This window comes from Gallus gallus, chromosome 6 (genome assembly GCF_016699485.2).
Source record: "Gallus gallus isolate bGalGal1 chromosome 6, bGalGal1.mat.broiler.GRCg7b, whole genome shotgun sequence".
NCBI classification, from domain to species: Eukaryota; Metazoa; Chordata; class Aves; order Galliformes; family Phasianidae; genus Gallus; species Gallus gallus.
Window position 1 is genome coordinate 1,831,150 of NC_052537.1, and position 25,656 is coordinate 1,856,805.

Sequence of the window (25,656 nt, forward strand, 5' to 3'; positions counted from 1 at the left end):
ATGTCTGTGCTGACAGGCCTACATAGGGAAGACATCAGGAGTGCACGTAACTGGAGGATAACTCTTCTAAGCCCAGATCTATCAACAGCAAGCCAGAAGGCAGAAACAATGTGAAAATGTCATTTCCCAGTGGAACCTGTACCTAATTGACACTTGTAGTCTGCAATGCCTGTTTCTCATTTAACAGCTTTCACAGTGGAGGCACTTAAACTATATTCTACGTTTTCTTGTTTAGCTTCTGTTTCGTACTTGACACATCACAGAATCCTAAGGGGAAATACACCTACAGCCTAGATGCTTGTAAGCCGATGGAACCTTTCTGAGAGAATCAGTCCAGAAGAGAACTTGATATGATAGAGTGCAGCTGGCTCTATGCAAGGTTTACAACACACCATCTGAAAACATACTGATTTTTTTTTTTTTCAAGGCAAAGAAAAAAACAATCAACAGAAAACCTCCAGGTAGAGCAGCTAGGTCAATTACAGGCAGTAAACTTCAAATCTGGTTGAGCCACTCCTAGCGTGGTTTCAGAAGTTTTAGCTATTTCTTTCTCCTCTCTTTTGCTCACCATTTAAAAACTACAGATGTAAAATGAGGTTTTATGCTTCGTGTATGGAACTGTTTGGTCAGGTGAGCTAGTCCCTTCTGGTAAAGTGCCTTATTTTGGGTGTAGGACTTGCCATACTGAACTTCCTGTATTGAGAGGGTCTGTGTCAAAGACTAAAGATCTCGGGGAATGCATCACAGTCTTGCTTCTGGATGATGGTGGCCAGCAAGAGTCCCTCAGCCTTGCTGTTAAGGATAAGGGGACCTCTGATGCAGTAGCCATTTGAGAGGCTGAGCACACAGATGTGAGACTATGAAGCAGAGAAGGTATATTAACAGGATTCCTCTGTTTTTGTTTTCTGTGGACACTTTGAGCACTCAGACAATGAAGATCACCAGGGTGATGGTATTGGTGCTTTTGGGAGAAAGGGTAGAGAAGCTTTTACTTGGTTTTTGTAGAGGTTGGTTACTGGAAGGGGTTTAGAGAAGAAGGGGATTCTTTTCTAGCTCAGAGAGAGGAACTCACTGCTCAGCTGGATACCTTGGTGTAGCTTCCAACTTATTAGCTAGATCTGTGGCAGTCAGGTAAATAGCCTGAAAGCAACTGTTTGGGAATAATTAAATGCAGACATGTGTCGTGAGAGGAAACTAATTTACCTTGAACCTGACGTTTCTGGTCAGAGCAGCTTCCTTCATGGGGAAAAAAAAAGGCTTCTCAAGTGGTCATGATTTTTTCTTTCTACATTGTTTTTTCCTGGGATGTGTTCATTTAATTCTCTTTGTGTATGTAGTATCCACATCCTAGTTAGCTGATTGAGGGCTTCCCCATTCCAGCTGCATGGCTTTCAGGGCAGTGAGGCACCACTGGAGTCAAATGCTAAGGGGAGATGGTGTGGCAATGTGTCTGTTCCTGTATTCTGCTGGGGGCAGGGAGGTTGTTTTGAAGGCAGACATGGTTGCACACTAGGCATCATATCATAGATCTGAATCTCTAGTCTGAATCTGTGTTTAAGTGCTTGTTAGAGATGGAGCTTCAAGTCACCAGCTTGCTCTGTTTTGTACAGTACCATCAAGTAGCAAATCAGAACTGTTTTTTAAGTAGGTATTGATCAGCAAATAATTCCTGTATTGATTTCTTCAAGTGTGAGTGAAATGGAATATGATCTTGGTAAAAACTTCAAGCATTCATTTAGTGTAGTAAGAAATAATAGTGGCTCTTCATTCTGCTGTACTGTGGAACTGGCTGCGGTATTTGTGGTGCTGGGTACCCACAACTGCTCTCTGTCTGAAAGCATCCTGCTGAAGGAAAGCATCCCTCAGCAGGAAGCCACCTTCAGAAAAGTGGTATTTTTCTTTATTTTTTTCTTTTTATAAATCGTTGTTCACTACTGATGCAGGAAAGGCCCAAAACAGAGAGAGAACTGCAAAGCACAGGGAACTATGCGGAACTTCCAAGAAAAGATGAAGAAAGGTGAAGAAATATGTGGTATTTTGAACTCCAGTGGTATTGAAAGAAACAGTTGTATGTGGCTTGTGGTTTTTTGTTTGTTTGTTTTTCAGTGAGAACATCCAAAGTGCCTTTGACCTTACCAAGCAGACTTGTTCTAAACAATGTGGCCAAATTTGCCTTTCTTGTCCTAAGTGTTCTGGGATTTAAAATGACTGATATTCTATGCTCACTGTTTCTCCTCTTTTCTCCATTTTCCCCCTATCATCATGCTTCTATCTCCCTTTTGTCAATTCTACTATGTAGAACTTACCTAGCTTTTATACTGCCATTAAGTACTCTGCTGGCTGATATGTTGATTTGCTTGTCATTTTGCCATTCCATGTGTTTTACAGGAGTTTTGTTTATTTGTCTTTCAAATCTTGGTCTTTTCCTTTTCCATGGGACAATGAAGTCGGTGCTATGGTATTTTTCGCTTATAGATTCAAAGAGTGAAGAGCCAGTTGGTCACCTTAAATACAGAATTATTTACAAGTCTTTTCATGTGACTGTGTGCTTCCTAAGCTGACATGTTGTAAAAGACTTTAAAGAGACTTTTATCCTAGAAAAGTACAGATACAAGTGGGGGCATTGACTTATTCAGATGAAAACCAGATCAAACTAGAAAAGAAAATCCCTGTGCATATCTTCCCCAGTCAAGCAGTTTTGTATGTGATAGCTTTGTTTTTTCTGTTTGCCAAAATATCTTTCATCTTTTTTTTCCTTTCACCAAAAGTTATTTTCCCTTGTATGAAAGTCCTTGATCACATTTAAATTAGCTGACAGTGACAGCTTACATGCAGAGTCACTATTGTAAGCTTTCTTTGAAGCTTGCTTAATTTAAGGGGCTGCCTCCTGCAACATATTTATCTGTAAACTGCCAGAGTTTGTGTTGCATATGCTCCTGGAAACAAGAAGCCAAGAATGGACAGGCTACATGTAGGATGAAGGGGTTTTAACGCTATCCAACACCATTCAGCTACTAGTGGGAGAGGTCTCATGGTTTTCCATTGCCTTCTAACCCACCTTCAGGTTCTCCCACCCAGCAGTTCATGCCCTCACACATTAGCCTGAAAGCTAATCTGTCTCTCTGGGTTTCAGATTACATTACTTTACATGAATTTCCATGTTGGTTAGGATACGGAATCAGTGTTTGTCGGTGTTTGGCTCAGATGCCTCATATTCCACGTTTTCAAAAATACCATTGCTTCTTTCTCTTCAGTAAGAGAAGAATAGGTCTGCATCCCCACCTTGTGTCTGGGAGCATCCCCAGTTCTTTTGAAATCAAAGCTATGTTTAGGAAGGCTGCTGTACTGGTAGCCCAGCAGCAGGCAGGTCTTTTGGAAAATGTATTTTCTTTGTGTTTAAAAGGAGTGTACAAATAATTCACTTTGCTTTTATCAGTTCTTTTGGGTTTTCTTTGCTTTATTTCCCTTGTGAAGTTACAGCCTGTTTAGTTACTTAGTTATTTCTCTTCACAGCTCCCTTTTCTCTCATTTCCTTTTTTTCCGCTTTCAAACACGGGCTCTTGATTTTGCATGAAATCTGGTCTGTAGGTGGCCAGAATGGAAGCTGTTAAGAATTTATTTTAAAAGCAAGAAGATTCCCCCTACTGTGAAGACAATCTGTTAAGATAATATGCACAACTGAACATGACCTAGACTTCTTTTAGATTGTCAGAGTTTCTCAAAGGAAGGGAAAGTGGCCTCTCCTTTCCTGAAATAAGGGAATCTTCCAAGGTTAGCTACTCTCTGTGGTGTGATAAGTCTCCAGTTCCTCTGAAACACAGTTGCAGGAGAAACTTCTTTATTCTATATTTTGACAACTGTTGAGGGAAAGGGCTTGAGGCTAAATCTGAGTTCCGTATCTTGTGTATTTTGGAACTAAAAGCTCTCTGGATTCACTTGAGGGAATGTATCCATGTGTAAGTAACGTGTGAGGAATTAAAAAATGAAATTGGCTTACATTTGGTTTTATTGACTGTAAAAAGGGGAGTATCTTTCTCACAAGTAATTGTGGTATCTTAAATTGCCATACAACTGTTGTAGACTGAAAACTATTAAATTTCAGTGTTATGTGTTCATGAAATTAAAACACTCCTTCTGTTATTCAATATAGATATAAGTGAAAACAAGTCTTTTATGTATTGGTGGAAATAAATACTGTGTTTCCAAAGTGGGTAAATATTTAATGCTTTCAAAATTGTTATTCCAGAAAAAGATATAAGGGAGGTCTTCATGAAATTGCTGTTCTCATTCCAAGTGTTTTTTCTGGGCAGTAGCTGAAATTGCATCACTAGGGTTGAAGAGATTGGTTGGACCATTCTCACAGCTTATCCCCCACTGCAACCAGGTGAAAGATGGAGGTCCTGATGTGCTGAAATGCCAGACACTGACTGGCTGTCTAGTACCTCAAAGAGCTATACCATGTCCATCCTGCAAGCACAGCTTCAAGTCCCACCTGGATTAGCCTTACAATCTGAAGTAGTCTCAGGAAGCTTCCCGTTGTTTATAAATGTGTCTGTAATTGACAGGGGACAAATGTGGTATGATTGTCCTTTATTCGCATTTCCCATGGTCATAATTAAAAAGCTTCAAAGGATATTCTTCCTGCACTTACTGGATTTTGAGATTGTGTATAGAATCATAGAATCATAGAATCGCTAAGGTTGGAAAAGACCCACAGGATCATCCAGTCCAACCATCCGCCCTTCATCAATGGTTCTCGCTAAACCATGTCCCTCAACACAACATCCAAACGCTCTTTAAACACCACCAGGCTTGGTGACTCCACTACCTCTCTGGGCAGCCCATTCCAGTGCCTGACCACCTTTTCAGAGAAGTAGTATTTCCTAATGTCCAGCCTGAATCTTCCCTGACGCAGCTTGAAGCCATTCCCTCTCGTTCTATCACTAGTCACACAAGAGAAGAGGCTGACCCCCAGCTCACCACAACTTCCCTTCAGGTAGTTATAGAGAGCAATAAGGTCTCCCCTAAGCCTCCTCTTCTCTAGACTGAACAACCCCAGCTCCTTCAGCCGCTCCTCATAAGGCCTGTGTTCCAGACCCCTCACCAGCTTTGTTGCCCTCCTCTGGACACGCTCCAGGGCCTCGATGTCTTTCTTACAGTGAGGGGCCCAAAACTGGGCACAGTACTCAAGGTGCGGCCTCACCAGTGCTGAGTACAGGGGGACAATTACTTCTCTGTTCCTGCTGGCCACACTATTTCTGATACAAGCCAGGATGCCATTGGCCTTCTTGGCCACCTGGGCACACCACTGGCTCGTGTTCAGTCTAGTGTCAATCAACACCCCCAGGTCCATTTCCTCTACACAGTCTTCCAGCCACTCTGCCATAAGCCTGTAGCATTGCCTGGGGTTATTGCGGCCAAAGTGCAGGACCCAGCATTTGGTCTTGTTGAATTCCATCCCATTGGCTTCAGCCCAGCTATCCAACCTATCCAGATCCCTCTGTAAGGCCTCGTTACCCTCAGGCAGATCAACACTTCCAGCTAGCTTGGTGTCATCTGCAAACTTACTGAGGGTGCACTCAATGCCCTCATCCAGGTCATCAATAAAGATATTAAAGAGGACAGGCCCCAGCACCGACCCCTGGGGAACACCACTTGTGACCGGTCGCCAGCTGGATTTAACTCCGTTCACCACCACTCTCTGGGCCTGGCCCTCCAGCCAGTTCCTTACCCAGCCAAGAGTGTATCTGTCCAAGCCACGGACTGCCAGCTTCTGCAGGAGAATACTGTGCGAGACAGCGTCAAAGGCTTTGCTGAAGTTTAGGTAGACCACATCAACAGCCTTTCCCTCATCCACCAGACGGGTCACTGGATCATAGAAGGAGATGAGGTTGGTCAAGCAGGACCTGCCCTTCGTGAACCCATGCTGGCTAGGCGTGTTATTACAAGGTGAAAAGGCAATCCTGAATTTAGTGCCTGTTTGTGACTAGCATTTCTTTAAGACAGTGAACTCTTAAGATGGAACTCTATTGATTATGTTAGTAAGAACAGGTATTATTCATATTTTAGGACAAAGCGACTGCTGAAATTTCCTGGCCCAGATTCATCTTTGTTGTTCAGTGGTAGCAGTGACTTGGCATCTGAGGCAGCATTAGCTAGGCCAAGGCTGATTCCTCTGTCTCTGCGTCTTTCTCTATACAAGTCTGAATGTGGATGGATTCATCATGTTATCTGTCATAAATTTTAACTTGTGTTGTTGTGATAGAAAAATATTTTTCTGCTAACATATAATCATTATGGCGTGAACAGAAAGTGGCTTGTTTAGTTATTGAAAAAACTGACCAAGCAACTCCTTACCACAAATCTGCCATGAGGGGAGGGGGAGCGATATATCCTGTATTTTTTCAAATGTCCGAAATTAACACTGCTAGAAAAATAGAGCTGAGTCCTCAGTTGTGTATGATTTGCATGTGATTTGTCAGGTTCTAATTTACTAATTAGCAAACACTATTTAAACGTGTCAAAAACATAATTTCAAGTGAGAGTATGCATGGTAAAATAAACAAGCAAATTGAAAACAGGCAAATTAAAATTCTGATGAAACCATAACCACTGGTTAAAGCTATTCTTTCAGGCATGTAGTCTCTTACAGTTGTCCAAACAGAGTGCCATTTCTCAAAGGTGATCATGAAGGTGCTGCTTCTCTCACAGCTCAGACTCTTGCCTGGATCAGGGTTACCTGGACTTCAAAAAGCATCAATACCATTGTGTTATACAGTTAGGGATCAGGTTATAACAAACTAGCCTCTACCTTTAAAGTATTCTCTGAAACACTGAATGCTTGGAGAATCACACATACTTATGTTTTGCTTATTCAGATTATTAAATGCAGTGTTCAAATTAATTAGCAGAATGTCAAGGATTTTCTGCTTTCTGTCATCAGAGGAGAAGCACTGAGTTTCAAAGAATACATCACCCTTGCTTGCCTTGCCCAGATGTGGTCACAGAGGTGCTGAGGTTCACAACAGAATTTTAATTTTACTTTCTCAGTTCGGAGTATTTCTTTTCTATTCCAAGTTTTCAGCGATAACTTTAAACACGCTACTTTGTTTATTTTGTACATTACGTCTTACAAATTAGCTATTGTAAGAGAATTACAAATTCAAGACCATGATTTCTGGGATCATTTTGGTCAAATATCAAAGATCCACTGCAAAATTGTCTTACAGAAATAAGAAACAAAGTAGGACACTTGGGTTTGGTATGAAATCTCAGTTCACATTCAAAGAAATTTTATTATGCAAGGTATGGCAAAATATGTATATTTTCAGAAACCTTTAAGTTCTGTAATCATCTTCAGGGAAAATTACAGCCCCTCAAAATACATAATATCAAGTCTTTTCCCTGGGAACTGATGCTGCTAGCAAAATAAGTGATGGAGGCACTGTGGTGGTAGCTGACATTGCGTCTCAGCCAAACCCAGGAAAATACATGCCTTAATCAAGAAACAGATGAAATTCTCTCAGTAGAGTAACAACCTTTCCCTGCTTGCTGTCAAAGTTCACAGTTCACATTATTCATCTCTGGGAGAGAACAAAGAAAAATAAACAACCATCAGCAAAAAAAAAAAAAAAAAAAAAAAAAAAAAGATCAGTTAGTTAACTTTCTTTTTTTCCTTAGAATTGTGCTAAAGAAGAACCTGAGGGAAGAAGGGCTGCCTAAGACTGAGGTTCCCTTTTTTAACCTCTGCAGTGATTTGAAGAGGATTGCCATTGCACCCTGAAAGTTCACCAATTCAAATATGCTATATTTCTGGGAAGAGAGGCCCAAGCTATCATTGGTAAGCAGAAAATGAGGGATTTAAGTTTGATTTACAGATTTAATGTTTGTAATGCTCAAATTCATTTATGTTCATCTCATGACACCATACCTAGCACTTTTTTGGTTGAGGAGGGACTTTCTGTGTGGATTGTTTTGTCAGTCTCTCCCACTGTTACCTCCTTTGAGACAGTGATATTGGCTGAGCCCTGCTGCAGAGGATCCAGGGAGATAATCCAGCTGAAAATTACTGTTTTTTGTCCTGTTGTAGGATTACTTTTCAGGCAGCTCAGCTAACGTGATGACTGCTGCTATAACGAAGATCTGGGAGAATGGGGCAGGACTTCCCCTTAAACCGTCTTCTGACATAATTGTCAGAACATGCCATCAAAGATATTCTGGCTTTACAAAATTATTCCTGTTTTTAAGCCATAAGGCCAGATGTGCTTTTCAGAGGTTAGTTTGAGTCCCTGTAACGATAAAAGAGCCAGAAGCAAGAACATTTATAACAGTCTGTATTTTACATTGGAACAATTTCCTCTTTGCAAGTCCTAAGTTCTGAATCTGCATAACTGAATTCTTGAGGAATTGAGACATAGAGAAGTGTTTTGGTGGTGGTTTTTTTTTTTAAATGTTTGAGCAATGCCTGATCATTTTCATGGCAAAATTATGCTTCTTTCCTATCCATAGAAGCTGCGTTTCTCAGATAAAGTATGAAGCAAAAGCCTTACACATTTGGTTAACGTTGGAAGCTAATTATGGGTGGTTGGGCCTCTGCATTTCTCCATAGTTGGAATATATGTCTGATTTAGGAAGTTTGTTTCCCTGGAGACTTGGTGCCAAATTGCAACTTTTTTTTTGTTTGTTTCTGTATAGGCTTCACATGGCTTCCCTTACAAATCTGTGCCTTCATAGTGGATTGAAAATGCAAAAGAACTGATACAGCGCAAACCAATGAGACATTTTCACAACAATTCCACACATTATATTGATTCTTCTGTTATCTTGAGCGAAAAGTAATTGTACTAAGAATTTTTTGAAGCCTGGGTGTTATTTCCATCCACTATTGTCTATCCCCAGGGATAAATCAGAGTAGCTCTACAATTTGCCTTCTGCAAAAGTGGACAAGCATGAAGAAGAGAGGCACGTATAATGAATTTCATTGCAAGAATGGCAGGGTCTCCGCCTCTTGAGACTGTGCCAGAGAAACCAATGAAAAGTTTGTTCTCAGGACCTACTAACTTTTAAGTGAAAATTAAAGATGCATAACTCTTTGTATTCTGGGATCCCATGAGACTTATAGTGGGAGAATGGATTCCTGAAATAAATGTATTCCTTTTTTGCCCCAGCTGTATCTTTGAAGTTTCAGTTTGGTTTTTGTAGCTTGCCCTCTAGCTTTAGTTTTGTTTTCTTTTTTTCTTGTTTTACTTGTTTAGTTGCTACTGCCTGTGGCCCTGCTTGAAACAGGAGATGTTCTTGCACCTCTTGTGGGACCCCACCAAGATCATATAATCTGGGATGTATGACTCCTTATGACCTCCAGCAGAAGCCTATTTTAGTGCAGGCTTTGAATGAAGCAGAACATCAAGACAGCAGCATAGGAAATTAGCCTGAAGCTGAGTAATGAGGCCTGTTGAAAACAGTGTCTGGGGTTAGGAAAATACTTGCTGCCTGCAGGATCACAGAAAACATCTTTGGAACTTTCTACTTTTACTTCCTACTTTTATGATGATACTGATCTTTCCATCAGTGCAAGGAAGGTACTCTAATGCAGTTATCTTGTACACAATTGAAATAAATAATATCAGCAAGTGGTAGTATGACTGGGAACCCACCTTGAAGACCTCAGGTTCTGAGGGCCCCAGCTTTTGATTTGCAGAATTTTTTCCAATCCAAACCATTAATGAACACCTTTCTAATCATGATTTTCTCTCCTGGATTTCATAGTTCTTTAAAAGAATAATGACCTCAAGTTAAGATTCCAATCATTTTCCAGTCACAGCCTTTGCTGTCAACAGGATTAATCCTGCTATATGTGAATTTAGATGTCCTCAGAAGGTGGGAAAAACTTTTGGCACAAGCTTGCGCTAACTGACAGAGTTATGTTGACTTGTGTGGAAGATGGTCTAATCTGTTCAGTGTTTGGTCTCAAAGCCTGTCAGATCTCTGATTCTTTCTGAGGCATACATAAAAGCAGCAGTGACTTGCAGGTCTCTTAGCAACAGACCATTTTAGGCCATGAGGAAGAAAGACTTGTAGAATTCAGTTTGGACTGCTGTGACTTACTTACCTGAATGTCTGTCACACTATGTGTATTTCTGCTTTGAGTAGTAAATTCTGTACACATAGTTCCACAGATTTCTTGAACTAGTTAGGAATACTTAAACACTTACATCTGTCCTATAGCCATGTTTGTTTTCACTTGATTAGTCACATTCTTTCAATTGAAAGATCAGTCTTAGTCTATTTTCTCGAGGTGCCTCTTAGTAATTTACTCATTAAATGACTCCATTCATTTTGTCTATGATTGCTGGGAAAGTGAGGGTGGGTCATCTGCTCAGTAGTAGTTCTGGATGAAATTTATCCTTTTTTAAAATTTGTTTTTGTATAGGTTCTAGAAAGAAAAGTGGAAACCTGCTGTCTCTCTCCAATTTATAGGAGGGAGAGGAGGTTCTTTGAAATATGTATGCCCGGCGTGAGATTAAGAAACAACGGTTCAACTGTTGGTCCGACCAGTTTATTACAAATGTTAATAAGGGAGATGAAGAAAGGGGAGGACGGACACTATTACGGGTTGGGGTGATGGGGAAGGGAAGGCGAGCGATAGAAAAGATAGAAAGAAGCAAGAATTGCGTAAAGCGGGGTTAGTCACCACCAGAATCTGGCAGTAGTCCCGTTGCATGACGTTCCGATGGTCCGAGGCTGAAGGGCAGGAGCAGCGAGGCCGGTCTTGGGCAACGAGAGGGTGCAGGTAGCGGGTGGGTCCAGGAGGAAGCCGCAGAGTAAGTCTGGGAGGAAGCAGCAGGTCTCAGGTAGCAGGGCCAGGGAAGTCCGTCAGCATACGGTCCGTAGTGAAGGATCTGATGGCAAAAACCTCAAGTTCGTCGTGGTGACGGATCTGATGGCAGAAACCCCTCCAGTCTGTCGTGGTGAGAGTTCAGATGGCAGAAAACCCTCTCTAGTCTGTTGTGGTGAGGGATCTGATGGCAGAAAACCCCCTAGTCTGTCAGTTGTTGGACCCTCTTTTTATCCTCCATTTTTTTCTGCTGATGTGATGTCCCTGGGTGCTTGAGCAAGAGTCATGTGTGTACCTCCTGAGATGGCCATCTTCCTCGAGATAAGTCCACACAAAAGACTGTTTCCCGGCCATTATCAGCAGCTTACTCCTCTCTCGTTGCCCCTGGCCTTGTCCATCTGTGCTCCTTAAAGGATTTCACAACCCTTAGCCAGGACCTGTCCATCAGTGTCCTCCAGACAGATTTCTCTACCTTTGCCCAGGACTTGCCTGGACTTGTTCCTCAGCAAACTTTGAGTCAATCATATAAAAGAATAATCTCTTACACCTGCTGAATATTCTTAATATGTACAGGAACTGCATTCTGCATCTGGAAAAACAATCTTATCAGGTGCTGCTTATGCATCCTCTTGCTTTAAAGCCTCTTTCACAAGAGTATTTCTCGTCTAAGTAGCTTTCAACACCAAATCAATCACTAGCTGGCATGCCTGTCGTAACAAAGGAGTGGTGTTTGCCACCAAAATATCATGAAGGACAGATATAAGGATGCTATAAAGGCAAATCAATGGCCTTGATTCCTGTAAATATATTTCATTGCAATGTCAGCATGATTCTTTACGTCTATTATTCCCCTCTCATTTACCTTTCTCCCAAGGACAATTATATCACCACTTATATTAATTCAAAAGAAAGAGATGTGCTCAGAGCTTTCTGTCCATAAATAGAGAGACATAAATTTTTCCTCATTGATCCAGACCTAGTTTTGTCCTTTGAGGCATGGAAGGGAGCCCAGGTACGTGTGGTCCTTCTCACTACTAAGTTGGGGGTGTTACAGTTCTGGTGGATGGATGAAGATTTGGGCTTCTCAGTTCTCTTTATCTTTTTCCAGAAAGTTGCTCCTAGAGTCAGTATCAGAAAGAGGGTGTATCTGTTCAGGTTGGAACAGTTCCTCAAGGAGCTGAAGTGGATTTCAGCCCCTGGAAACCTCTCTATGAGCAGAGGAAGTCGCATTGTTGCCTGAGGAAGGATCTCAGTAAGGTGTGTGTCCTCTGGTTAGCTCCTTTGTGAGGAAGGATTGAGATGAGATCTGAGCTTAGCACATCTAGTGCCATGAGTTAGCTGGTGTTATATTTCTAACATGGATCAATGCCAGTGTGACAGCAATCATCAGTGGAGGGAGGGCAGAAATCTTTCTTTGATCTAGTTCTGGCCTGGAGATTTTTAGGAAATACTGGGTTTTTCCTGTGGAGCTTTTTTCCCTTTTTCTTTTTTTCTTTTTTTTTTTCTTCCTAACTTGTACATTTTTGAAGAGACCTTGTATTTTGGGAAGTTTGTTGTTTTTTTTATTATTATTATTCACATTTCTGATAAAATTTTATGGAAATCGGATGTTTGATATTATCTAAACCAAGTGTTCTTGTTTTCAAATCTGAAATTTCCCTCATTTTGAGAAGCCAGCCAATTATACTTAAGAAGCAAAGACAACATGTGTCAAAAATAGGAAAATAAACCCCAAACATGTATAAGGAGACAGAAGTACTTTGACCCAGACATCAAATTTCTTATCTTTCCATATTCAATTCAAATCATCTTTGAGATACTGATACTTCAGCCTATTTCAGGATTGGGTAACCTCTCAAAACTTCAATCAAGATGAAAAAGATATTTTCTACCCAGCTTTAATTGCCTTAGTATTTTAAATCAGTCTGTGAGTTGACTTGCTTCAGTGTGTCCAGAAGAAAACCTTGCTGCATAGCAGAGAGCTCCCTGCATTGTTTCTTGCTGATGAAAGCATCTCTCTCGACTTTTCCATGTGCTATTCTATCTAGTAACTGAGGAGGAAAGATCCTTTCCTTACACTGTTTAGCAGCACTAACAAAATTGGTGCATCCCCTTATGGAGAAGTGTTATAGAATCTACACACAACAGGTAGGCCTACTCATCTGCACATGGATGGAGGGGAATATGAAACAGCAGAAAATGCTGAAATACTGCTTATGAGAACCGAATAAAGATGAAATTGTGAACTATATTTGGAAATAAGCTGTACTTCAGAATCTGGAAATTTTTTTTGTCATACAAAGTGAAACATTTGACTACATTCATCATTTTAATTGGCAAACTGTGATACAATGGTTAATAAATCTTGCAGCAGAGAAATAAGGGATAATGATCGAGCTACGTGAAATAAATTAGCTGTCAGAGGAGTTGCTCTTCTACCAGCAGGTTTCTGTAACGTTATATCATCCTTCTCATCTAGGTTATGCTTATACAGCTGCAAACACTGTAAGATAGAGCGATGAAGATCCTTAAGCTGTTTCAGGCTTGAAAACAGTGATCTTCTGAAGAGCCTTTTGTTCTGTATGTTGGCTGTACAAAATATGTTATACTTCATATTATTATTTTTTTCAGGTTAATATATGTGTATTTTCTTTAAAATAGATGGAAAGAAAGCTATCAAAATGTATTGGCGCTGACTCAGAGGTAGACTGCACAATGAAACCTGATGATTCTTTTAATGGCATATGTATTTTCAGGCTGTTTCTGCTTTTCTGATTTGTTTGAGTAACCTTGCAAAGTACTGGAGGGAAAGGCTGTTCTGTTTGTCCAGCTCCACCCGTTTCCTACATGAATAATGAACTCTGATACTGAAGCAATGAAAGCTTTAGGTTATATAGAGAAGAGAGTACGTATTTCTTCTACAAATAGAAACCCTGTAAATTAAGAGAAAAAACAACTTCTTAGTTCACATCTATTTGTTGCCTGCAGTTTTAGCAAGGATCAGTAGCCTGATCTGACGGGGGGCATCTCACTGCTCTCTAGGAGAGTTTTTATGAGCATGACTTACATGATTAAACCTGTTTACCAGGGAGGCAGAAAGAGTGTGCCTATTCTTTGTCAGGAGTCTGCATATTGCAAATCTGCAACTTGAAGTGAAATGTAGGCCTTTGCCCTGGACACTCTGGGCAAATACAAAAGATGCTACAACTAATGGCCACAAAAAGCTATGCAGTTTGTTTTCCCTTTCTCACAAGTTGTTTTCTCTGTTATTTACTATTTAAACTCTATTTTTATGTTTGAGTTATAAATTCCAACTAACGTTTTTTCCTTTTTCTTTAACTTAGGACTGGTGTGTGCTACTTCACCATGTATCCTGCCCACGATAGTTCCTTCGAGATGTTACTGAATTACAAGGTCTGAGAAATCCCAACCACTAGCCAACAGATCCCTAAGAACAGCATCAAGACACAAAGGGATGTGTTCTTCACTGTAAGTAATTTCTCTTCATTTCTCACATTTTTTTTCACCTGTAATTACCAGGTAAAAGAGCCATCAATGTGCTTTGGTTTGCAGCATGTTTGGAAAGATTTTATGCAAAATAAAGCCCTAGTCCAGAAATCAGAAATATTTGGCTGGCCTTCATATCTGTGTGACCATACTTTTGATTTCAGTGGCTCTCTGCAAGGCTACTGGAATACCTTCTCATATGTCAGACTACCATTGGTCAACTAGTGAGCTTATGAACACTGCACATACAGATTTGTACTGGTTAGGTTTTTGGAAGTGTTTCTAAGTAAAATTTGTGTCAAGGAATTGACAAAAGTAATCTATTCCACTCTGAAAACTCTAAAGTTGTACTCCTGCAACTAGGGATTGTCAGGTCTGTTTGGGCCACTAAACTGTCAGACATTCTGTTCACTGCTCTTATGTCTCTCTTACTTTTGCGTCCTGTGAAGCACTGAAAAGATGTTCTCCCCTCTCTTTTCAGGAATTTTTTAGAGAAGGGGAAGGAAAGGGATTATTCTACATTAGAATAATGGTGTTGTAGACACTGCCAGGGGATGATCTAGGCTGCATCTTAACTTGATTTCCCTGGGAGACTGCCAGTGGCAAGACTGCTTCCCCACCTGAAGTTTAAGGAAGGTGGGGAGAATGGTTTCCAGAGAAAAGTATAACAAGATTAAAAAGAAGAATCCATCTGAAAGGATCATCTTCTTTCCTTCCTCCACTTCCCTGTTGATCCTATGACCAGGGACAGGACAGCTCTTCACTGTGACTTTTATTCTTTCCCTCATTGTTTCCCTCCTTTCACAGCCTTCTCTGAAGGGCTTGTTGCTGCAGAATTGCAAGGAACTTCTATAAATCTCACACCTGCCTTTCATCTGAGTTCTGCTGGTCTGACAAATTGCTGTGATTCAGATACCTTAACAGAAGGTGTCCCAGGTGGCTGGAACACCACTGTCCTAACTGTACTGCCTTCCCTCATTGTCATCCCTCCCCACCTCCCTCCCCCCCCCGACTCTCTGCAGTTCTCATGCTGCAGGATCAGCACTCAGCCATTGGTAGAGGAGGGAGACTATAGGGAATAGGCCTTTTATCTACAAAAGGAAAATTAAACCTGGTGCAGGGCACCCTGGTTGTCTAAAAAGCACATCATTCTGATACTCTTGGCAGGCTTGGTAATCTGTGAATGGATTTCTGAGGCTAGTGATGCCTTGTGTTGCTGCATGCAAGCCCACCAGACTTGTGGTGTCCTAGGGGAGATTGTGTATGGTACCACAGAATGAAAAATAAATAAGTGCCACAGCTGAAACAGTGTTGGGTAGTATACTTGGCAGTATACTGTGCTTGTCCTCTTGCTTGCCTTGATGCTATTAAAGGAACACTTGTTTATCATGTCTGGGAATTGCATTATCAAGTGTAATGATTAATGGTCAGATAAAGACAAATGTCAGTTCAGGTTGGCGAGTTTTTGAAACGTGGTCCCTGGAGGTGTTCAAAGCCAATCTGAATGGGACCCTCTGCATCCTGACCTAGTGCCTGATCTAGCAGTTGGCAAACCTGCCCACAACAGGGGATTTGGAACTAGGTGATCTTGAAGGCCCCTGCCATCCAAGCTACTATATGATTCTGTGATTACTGGTACACTGACAGACTACTTTTCTCCTTATGTGTTGAAGGAATTCAAGTGCTATTATGAGACCAAGTGACTTGTAGCCCTCCCTTCTCTTCACTTACTTATGCTATGTTATGATAGGCCATTGAATGCCATGACTGTTACACAATACAAGTGATGCAAACATGCAAGAAAAAAAAATCCTCTTGTAAATCCTCCAGTTTCTGCAACTAGAACTTAAAGGCATCTTTTTAAAGGCTAGACAGAACTGAAGAGAACCAGAAAACTCAACAGACATCAATAACATCGGTTTGGATGGCTTATAGTAGAGATGTAGAATACTTTTGACATGTGAGAAAAGCCGCAGGAGAGCTCTCTCCAGTGCAGGATTTACTGTCAAAGAAGTATGTGGAAAGTAATCTCTGCAGATTTTCTGGTAACAGAGGTGTATAATGATCAACATAGGCATGTCTGTGCATTTCTTTCACTTACTTGCACAAAGATATGGCACTGTACTTAGTCCTTATATTCAGCCATATTCAAACAATGCTCAAAGAGATGTGAAAACATCTATAAAAATCCTAACCATGCACATTTACATAGCAATTTTCTTGCATGCAAAGACAGGTAGAGTTATTTTTTTTAGGAATTCACATACAGTAAAATACAGTAATGACATATGCTGCCTGCCTTGAATAAATGAGTTGCTCCAACCTCATGTTTTCTAAAGGTTAATTACAAAACTCATTTGAATGTACCAAATTCTGTTTCCAAAATTCCTGTGTTCTGAGACCTGGAACTTGGCAGATGACATAAATTTATGAGTTTTTATCTTGTGTTTGTTATGTTAATGATAGGCGTCAGAAGTGCAAAGGTACAGAACTGCTTTTAATTAGTGAATAGGCTAGTGTGGTTTGGGACATACTCTCATTTTCATATGGCTTTGAGAATCTCCATACTGCTGTTCATATAACTGCCAGGCAAGGCTGCGGACTCTCTCGGGGTATGTCAATTTCCATTGTACTGATTGGCTGTTTGGAATTGTTTTCAGACTTCTGCAGGTGTTTTGTGACAGAGCCAACATGTATGAGTAGGGGGGAAAAGTGATAGAAACTGATATTGGAAACAGCAATTAAAAAAAAAAAAAAGAAAACATACAAATCTTCACATTCATCTGCACAGTGTTATCCATAATTTTTATAAGATCAAAAGAAAGTACGTGACAAACATGTTTCATCATATGTCTCAGTCTCATTTTTCATGCTGAGAAAGAAGTGAAGCAGAGTGAGCAGGACAGATAGGATACGGACAAGGTACGTGATGGATGAGTCAGGTATTCTGCATTGCTGGTACAGCAACAAGGCCATCTTAAAGTTGGAGGATCTTGGCATAGAGTGCAGCACAATCTGGAAAAGTTCTTGTTATTTAGAAGTTTTGCCCACAGTTACTGTTAGGAACTGAAAGGGGGTTGCTTTTTGATGGTTTGTGTTGCAGTCATAGTTTGAGCAGAAACTTCCCTTGTAAAGGAACGTGTTCCCAGTGTGCAACATTCTCAATTTTTCTAATGGTGCATATGGTTGTATGAGCATAAGCACTCACATAAACACACTTGTCCAATGCATTGGATGTCTTGGTATATCTATCTTTACAAATTCTGAGCCTTTACACAACTCTTCAAGGACAGCTCACTTGCACAGTGAAAATGAACTATTTCTGTGTGCTAAGACTGTCAGTCATGCCATTTCACATTGTGACTGTGAGATCTTGATAAAAATAGTTTACCATTTGAATTAGCGTCTTAGAAAGGGAAAGCATCACACAGTTTTATTGTATGTTTCCCAGATCTCAGGGTGTATTTAAGATCTGATTAAAAAGTGCCCATCATTTGCTTCAGAAAATGTACACGATCAATTCTGCATCTTTTCCAGTGATCCAACATTAATATAGAAGTCCTCATTTACAAACCAAAGGAATTCCAGATGAATCCTCTGTAGTCTATTAACAGTGCAATCTCTGGAAGGGCAGGAATGAGTGTAACAGAACCAAAGCATGAAAATGTTACCTGCTTTGTCTATAGTCTCCTGCAGTCGTGGCTTAGAGATCCACCTCTCAATCAAGCAATCGTTTTCCAGATGTTCCACTTGGAATTCAGTCCCAGTTGGCTGCTAGGGACATTGTCTTTAAGCAAGTAGGTGAGATGTTTGGTGAATGAAGTTTTAATGTGTTCCCAGAAGTGTGCTTACTGTCTTGTAGGATATTTGTATAATGTTGCTATGCAATGGGAACAAAGAAGTACTTCTGTTTATTTTGCTTTTTCTTCCATTCTTTTTACTTTAAAAAAATATATATAATCTACCACAGTCTCAGTTAGCTTTGATTTTTGAAATATACCTTGAATGAAAAATAGTGGATCTTACATTGCTCCAGTATGCCTTAAGGATTAGAGAGAAATTCTGAACTTTATCTGTGTATGTTTACAAGTTTCTGCCAACAAGAAAGCCTTTTGAAAGTGAGTGATCGGGAGCTGTAAGAACATTCATGAGACATGAAATATTAAAATACGTAGCCTTATTTTTCTGCTATGAAACAAAGTTAAAACTGTTGTATCTAGAGTTGGTCAGGGCTACTTATCACTGCTAACATCCTCTGTGCAAAGTTGCTTTGACAGCTGTCCTGAAAGCTAAAGAACTTCTGTAACTGTCCTTTGCTTCATGCACTCATATCATGTTGCATCCATATTAATTGTAAGGATCTGTGTTTATCCACAACTGTAGTAGCATAATGGTGTAGAAGGGCTGATTGTAATAACAACAGCGAAACGAGCCCTCAAACTATGCTAAATCCATGTTCCTTGCCAAACTAACCTCAGCAGTGCAATACTTGGTTACTTCTCTGGAATTATTTTTTTAGGGTTTATTCTCTCTAAGCTTGTCCCATTTATCTTCCAATTCTATTCTCTGTGTTTATTCAGTTCTTTTCTGTTTCTTCCTCTCTGTTACTCTTGCCCAGGTGACCGAGCATGAATTTTTTTATGCACAAAACTTTTCTTCCCACTCATTTTATGAGTTTTTGCATCTTCTTTAATATAAAGTTTATAATTTTTCCTAGTTTCTTTGTTCTTGCATTTCCACTTAAACTTCCTCCTGTGTTGCTTCCATTAGTTTTTCTTCTTAAGGATCTCTTGAAGTGAAAAGTCTTTTGACTTCTTGGAGTAGCAAATCAACATGTCTCCCTATCCTGATCTGAGACCTGAGCCATAAAAGGATTCTTGCTTGTTCTGTTGAGTCTGGGAAGTTCCTTCAGAAGCACAAAATAATGCAACCCATTTACTTATCTGCAAAGGACTTACAGTGGTCTTTACAGAGGAATCTGGCATTTTTTAATATTTTTCTTACATGTGTTACCAGAGAGAAAACAGATCCAGCTGTACAGGGATGACCTTCTTAGTCCTTTAGTCTGCTTTATGATACTGCAAGCATGCCTCATTCAGATCTGTCACCCCTTTCTTAGCTTTCGTTTTCCTTTTAGTAGTGGGTAGTAATCAATACCTTTTCACTGCATATGGTGTTCTTCTGAGGTTTAAATGCTAATGATGCCATTTGGCAAGGTGGGCTGCAAGAGATTAGAAAATATAACAGTATAACAGTAAATTAGAAATGGTTTAAGCTTTCAAATCTGTTGTGTGTGGGTTTTTTTTTTGTTTTTTGTTTTTCCCCCACTAGATTTTATCATGAGTCATTTCTCTTTCTAATTGGATTTATACATGTATTTCAAAACTCAAAATTACAAGGAAATAGATTGCAAAGAGCTTTTAGGAATAGACAGCCCCCCAAGCTGTATTTAATTTTCAGCATATGAGTAAACAAGGAAGTGAAGATTAACAAGAATGCTAAGTATCAAAATGATTCTGCTGTTGGAATCTGATGATTAATTGCAATGATAATAAGTAGAATGATTAAGCTGACTTGCTTAATTCCTGCTGCAGCATTGGAACAGCTCAGTTGAGCGGGATGCTAAGGATGACTTTTACCCCTGGTTTTCTACCCTTTACCTAAGCTATCATCTACCGTTGGTTTACTTTATCCTGTGCAGGATTATTTGATGAATTAATTTTAAGACTCTTTCTACCAGAAATTTAATAGCAAAGTAACAGGTTGATTTTCCTTCTGAATAAGGGCAAGTGTGTAAGTCCATGTGAAAAGGATCATCTCATCTCTTCTTTGGAGCACTCAGATGTGCTTGTTGAAGGTAGGGGAAGTCTGGACGATCACTGTAACACGGAACCTGTTTCTGGGCTCTCTAGCAGCCAAGTCTAAAATAGGACCCTGCTATGGTTGCCAGCCATGGGAGTTATCTTGATGTACCCTGGCAGATTTCAGCCTTTGCCATCTTTGTGTCTGTATATTAATGCAATCATTATAATTGCATAATAGTCATTAAAATTTCATTGAGTTCATTCAGTGAGTTTCATTGTTTGCTTTGGGACGTTAAAACACAGATCATCTATATACGTTATGGTAGCATTTCATCCATTTTTCGAAAACAGTTTCCAGTGAAAAATGTGTTCTACAGTAATTGTTTCTACAGACATATTTCAGCTTATGGATTGCCATTATTTTTCAGTTTTTCAAAATAAACAAATAATATTTACTTCACAGCTGAGACTCTCAGATGGGTTTATTCCACCACAACCACAAGAGCATTACCGTATAGTGAAAACACAGGGAGAACAGGATTATGAGTTCCCAGTCTCAGAAGCTCTGGTGGCTTGAAAACCCGAAGATACCGAAGCTTTTATGGAAGGAAGGGGATCTGAATGCAGTGAGAGTTAGATAAGCTTCTTAATGCAAAGAAGGAAGAGAGGTATGTTCCATCAACTTGTGCTGTTTTAGGAGTAACAAGTTATAAATTTGGAAGTGCTTCTGTGCCTGTTACATTATAAAACAGAGACACTAAAATCCTTTCACTGCATCAAAAGATGGCTGTGATGGCACCTATAATTTCCTGAATGACTCTATGACCACAGAAGAGAACAGAGCCTGAAGAAATCGATAGATTACCTCTCCTCTCACGTAACTATTCCGTATCTTGGTATTTGTATGAATATTTGAAATGGTTTTTTTTTCTTTTTTTTTCCCCAGTCCTAGATTTAAAGATCTGTCTCCATTATCATTCCATGGAATATGAATTGTATGGAAAGAGGTCACAGTGATATAAATGTGGTTAGATTTAATCATATGCAACATCTTAGCCACCTGGGAAATGGGCATATTTTTCAGTAGTGACCTGATGTAGTAGCTTGCTTTAGAGTCATAAATGGCTGTGGATTGAGTTTATTTTCAGAACCCTAGGATATTATGCCAGTGGCCTCAAGAACATCCTTTCATTCTTTCCCATTCTAAAGATCAGGAGTAAGATCTCAGATGCAGATGTTGTGCTAGAGTTCTCTGACATTTGAAAGTACAGAAATGAAAAGAGCAAGAGAGATATAACACTTGTTTGGGATGGAGAAAATGTATGTTTAGCCTCATCACTAACCTAGATCTGCTGGTGTATGTCTGATATGTACATTTCTTTTGCGATATTTCAGTGCCTTCTTTGCTCTGTAACTCAGCTATTTTTTTGGAAAGATGGGGAAAAAAATATTTTTGTCTTTCAAAAATGAGCTGGAGGGGCTCAGCTTGGACAGTGGTAAAGAAAGCTATCACTGAGGTAGGTGAAATGTGAAGGATAACATCCTTTGTTCGTTGTTTGATCCTTTTCATGTATCTTCTCTGTCCATCATGCCCATCTTTGTGAGAGGTTTTCAGTGAAGAATCCATAAAATGCATCCTTGGTAAATCAGAGGTGCATCTCAAATTGCAAACTATATATATCTATTCCCGGAATATTCTGGAGTTGTTTTTACAATAAGAAATATTTAGTACTTCAAGCTTCAATAAATAAAAATCTACACAGGTACTATAAATTTTAGACCAGATGGGCTTTTTAGATAAGAGACAAGAACATACTGGATACAGCAAAACAAAACCTAAATTTTTAAAGATTTTTCTTTTCCCCCAGCATGTTTGTTCTCATGAATACATCAATGGAGAGTTGTACTTCTGTCTCTAAAACAAACACAAGACAAACATCAGATGTGCTCATTTCCTCACATTTTCTCTTCAGAGTGGTGATTTGTATAATTTCAGTATGTTTTCCAGGAGTTTAAATGTGTCTGCCAAATTGCTATTAGTGACATCTCCTCACCTGGACTAGTCTCAAATCAGTGACCCAGAAGTGAAGTGTAGTCTCCAGTAGGTGACTGGAAGTTGCAGAGTTATTTAAAATGAAAGTTCTGGGTTTATTGGCAATTGTTATGGTATAATTTCTAGGTAAGGCATCCTCATAGCATAAGGCTCAATGTAGACAAGCATGAGAAATCTCAGTCATCTTCTATTTTGGAAGATGGATTTGTGAGTGGATCACTCATTCCCAGGAACTCAGTACTTCTCAGGAATCCTAGAATTTTCCCCTGCATTCACAATGTTCCCCTCCTTCTTCCCTGCTTAAAATACTTTACTACAGGAATGAGACATGTCTTCTGTTTTCCAGGAGGACGTGGTCTGCTTTCCCTGTCAGGCAGTTTGCTACAGGTGCATCTAAGATAGGGGCGTGTCATGATGACAGCATTGTGGTGAGGAACTTTGGGAAGAAAAATGCGCTTACAAACCAAGCCAAGTCAGATTTTCTTTCAGTGTGCCTTAGAAATTTTCAGATTTTCATCAGAGAATGTAAAGAATTTCAGCTAAAAAGAATTTAATAGAGAAAATGTTGTATGCATTCAATATGTGCCATTTTTGGAAATGTTTTGTTTTGTGAGAAACTCATTTTTCCTCGGCAAGTGGATTTCAAAGGAAATTGTCCAGAAAGGCCCTGAGGAACTGGAAAAAAAATGACAAGTCCAAACCAAGAGAAGTAAACCCCCCCCTGCCCCCCCCAGATTTGTCAGATCACACAGAAAAGCAGCTGGCAAGGAGCAGAATTAAGTCAAACACAAAAAGAAAACTTTAGAGTTCACAGATCTGTGTTTTTTACAAAGGGAGCTTACAGAGGAACTTAGTACAATATTCGTTTTCAGTCCTAGGCATTGCTGGCATCCAGTCCATCTCCACCTTGTTTTAACCCACATCTCACATTTTAACTGATGTGTCAGCCTTTAGAAACTTAACTTTGACATCTTAATAGCATAAATCATAGACAGTACATAAGCTGGGTAATTCTTTACCTATTGAGGCAATTGTTTTAATCTCTTAAACAATTACCTGCAAGCTCATTTGACTGATCTTCAGCTCCTAAGTGAAGAGTTGTATACCTTGAAATCATGCATGGACTTAAAGGACTCAAGAGCTCTTAGCAATCTCTGTTTTTGCATGTCTGCTGCCCCCTTTATCCATCTGTTTTGCAATAGGACGCTCTTTGTTTCCATCGCGAGAGACTACTGCAGGAGCATTGTGCTGCTGCTAAGTAGGCTCAAGTCTATTAACGGCCTTAGTAACTGAATCTAAAACGTACTAGAGACACTTTCGATATGTGCACACATTTGATCACAGAGTTGGACAGTACTGTTAATATGTTTGATTATATATGAGTTCTTCGTAAGCTCTTAGGCATCTTTCTGATGCTCTTAAAAGCATCAGAAGCAAGCTCAAAAGAGAACCCCATAGCGGCTGAGATTTAATGAGATCTTATTTTCTCATATAAAGAAATAATCCCATTGTAATATCAGTCCTTTAATTTTCCCAGGAGAACTCCAGAAGGCCACAGTGTAGTTGGTTGCTCCCTGTCACCATGAAACTAAATTATTTACAAAGCATGCATCTCTCTGAAGATTTTGTTTGTAAGTGGTTGGGATGAAGCATGCTTCTGCATGTCTCAGAAAAGGGTGTGTGTGTGTGTGTAGAGTCGTGTTACATTCATACTAGGTAGCGTTTCAAGAAATGACTGAAAAGGTCACAGACATTAATAGCCTACCGAACAATTCCAGAGTACTGAGTAATTCACAGCTGCCAAAACACGAAGAAAAACAATAAAAAAGAATGATGGAAATCAAAGGTTTGAAACAATGGCATATACTGTTATTGCTGTTGTACTTTCGTGTTTAGCTTTTTTTCTTTAAAAAAAAAAATTCTTTTTGGAGGTGGGGGTTAATTTTGAGCTGTTTACTGCTTTTGTCTTTTAAACAGCAGCAGGAAATATGCCTCTTCTGACTCTGCTATTATTGCAGTTTGTGTCCTGCTTATTTAGAAATTTTCGTGGAAATAAGAACTGCAGTAAATATTGATGAAATACATGCCTTTCTGACTGAGAATGTGCTCTGCTGAAGACTTTTAGAGGAAAAAGGAATCCAGTCAAATTCTGTTTTTTCTAAAGCTCCAGACCAAGACAGGAGTGGGCAAGGTTTGGAAAGAGGAAAGGCCTGAAGCGGGGAGGGATGCAGTGAAAAGAAAGGGAGCGTGTTGAAGTTTCAGAGGGGAATACGGGCAAATAACTGTTCTGGTAGACAGCAAATACTCTATTGCATAAATAAAACCAAATTCATCTTTTTTCAGGACTAGTCATGTACTAGTTTGTGGCAGAGGCACAGAAGGGAAATTTTTACTTTCGAAGAGCCATCACGGAAAAACAAAGTCAAGTGGTGAGGCTGTGTCTGTGGTGGTGTACCTCCCTCCATCTCAGTGAGGCACACAGCCCTACTTGTCATCTCATAATCCCTCACAGGTAGCCAGGGTTTCCAAGTGGGGAACCAAAGAAAAAAGTCAGTGCTCATGGTCATTTGTAGCTGGTAGTTTGAGGCAGCTGATGGTAAGAAGGATCATCGTCGTCTGTGTACGCTAGCATTTATTATGCCAACAGAATCACAGATCAATCCTTTTCATCCCTGCTGCTGACAGATCGGGTGTAGAATTACAGCAAGTGACAAATTAGGCAGATTGCAACCTTATCTGGTAATCTGATTATAAATCACTCATTCTTTGACTGCCAAGTAGGATTGGAACAGATATCTTCTCTTCCTTCTTCCTGACTGGAAAACACAATTACTTTCATATATTTAGCCACTTTTCATTTCCCATGAGCCTTCTTCTTCCCTTCAATAAAAAACAATAGTTCTTTCCTTTCCAGCAGATATATTCAAAATTCCACCAGTCCACCTGTTCTCATCCTGTAATAGGAGAATGCTTCTCTTCATCCTCTTGTTCTGAAAACTGCAGTCCTTGCCTACTCCCTTCAGTGTTTCAGCCACTGTTTCTTCTACAAAGAAATCTTTGCAGGGATGGCTCAGGAGACTGCCAGTGATTCGTAACATCATTTCCTCCTAAATTTGTTCCTCATTGTGACTATTGTCTTGTGTCATTCTGGGGAAGTGAGTTCTTTTCATGTTGCCGGAAGAGAAGGCTCTGAAACAGGCAATTCATGGCATTAATTTAGTCTTAGTCTTGCCAAGGAAACAAATAACTGATGTGATCAGCCTTGAAATGTAGTGCTCCTTGCCATGATCTTGGCCAGCAAGGACTGAAGGGCAGTAGGTGATGGGATGCCACTGTCATTTGTCTGTCTGGGAATCCTAAAAAGGAGCCTGTCTGCTGGTGTCAGCCTACTGCAAAATTCACTTCAAAAACTGAAATATATTTATTCGGAACAGATTTTCTTAGGTGGTTGGAATGAC

General features: G+C 39.9%; 1 long non-coding RNA gene across 2 annotated transcripts in view; it reads left to right on the forward strand.

Annotated features, from left to right (window-relative positions):
• The window catches only part of LOC107053614, a 317,001-nt gene that overhangs the window by 23,334 nt on the left and 268,011 nt on the right, over positions 1–25,656 (forward strand). For both annotated transcript variants that reach the window (XR_006939633.1, XR_005860929.2), the window contains exons 2-3: positions 7,681–7,840; positions 14,179–14,323. This is a non-coding gene — a long non-coding RNA (uncharacterized LOC107053614). The remainder of the gene's footprint in view (positions 1–7,680; positions 7,841–14,178; positions 14,324–25,656) is intronic.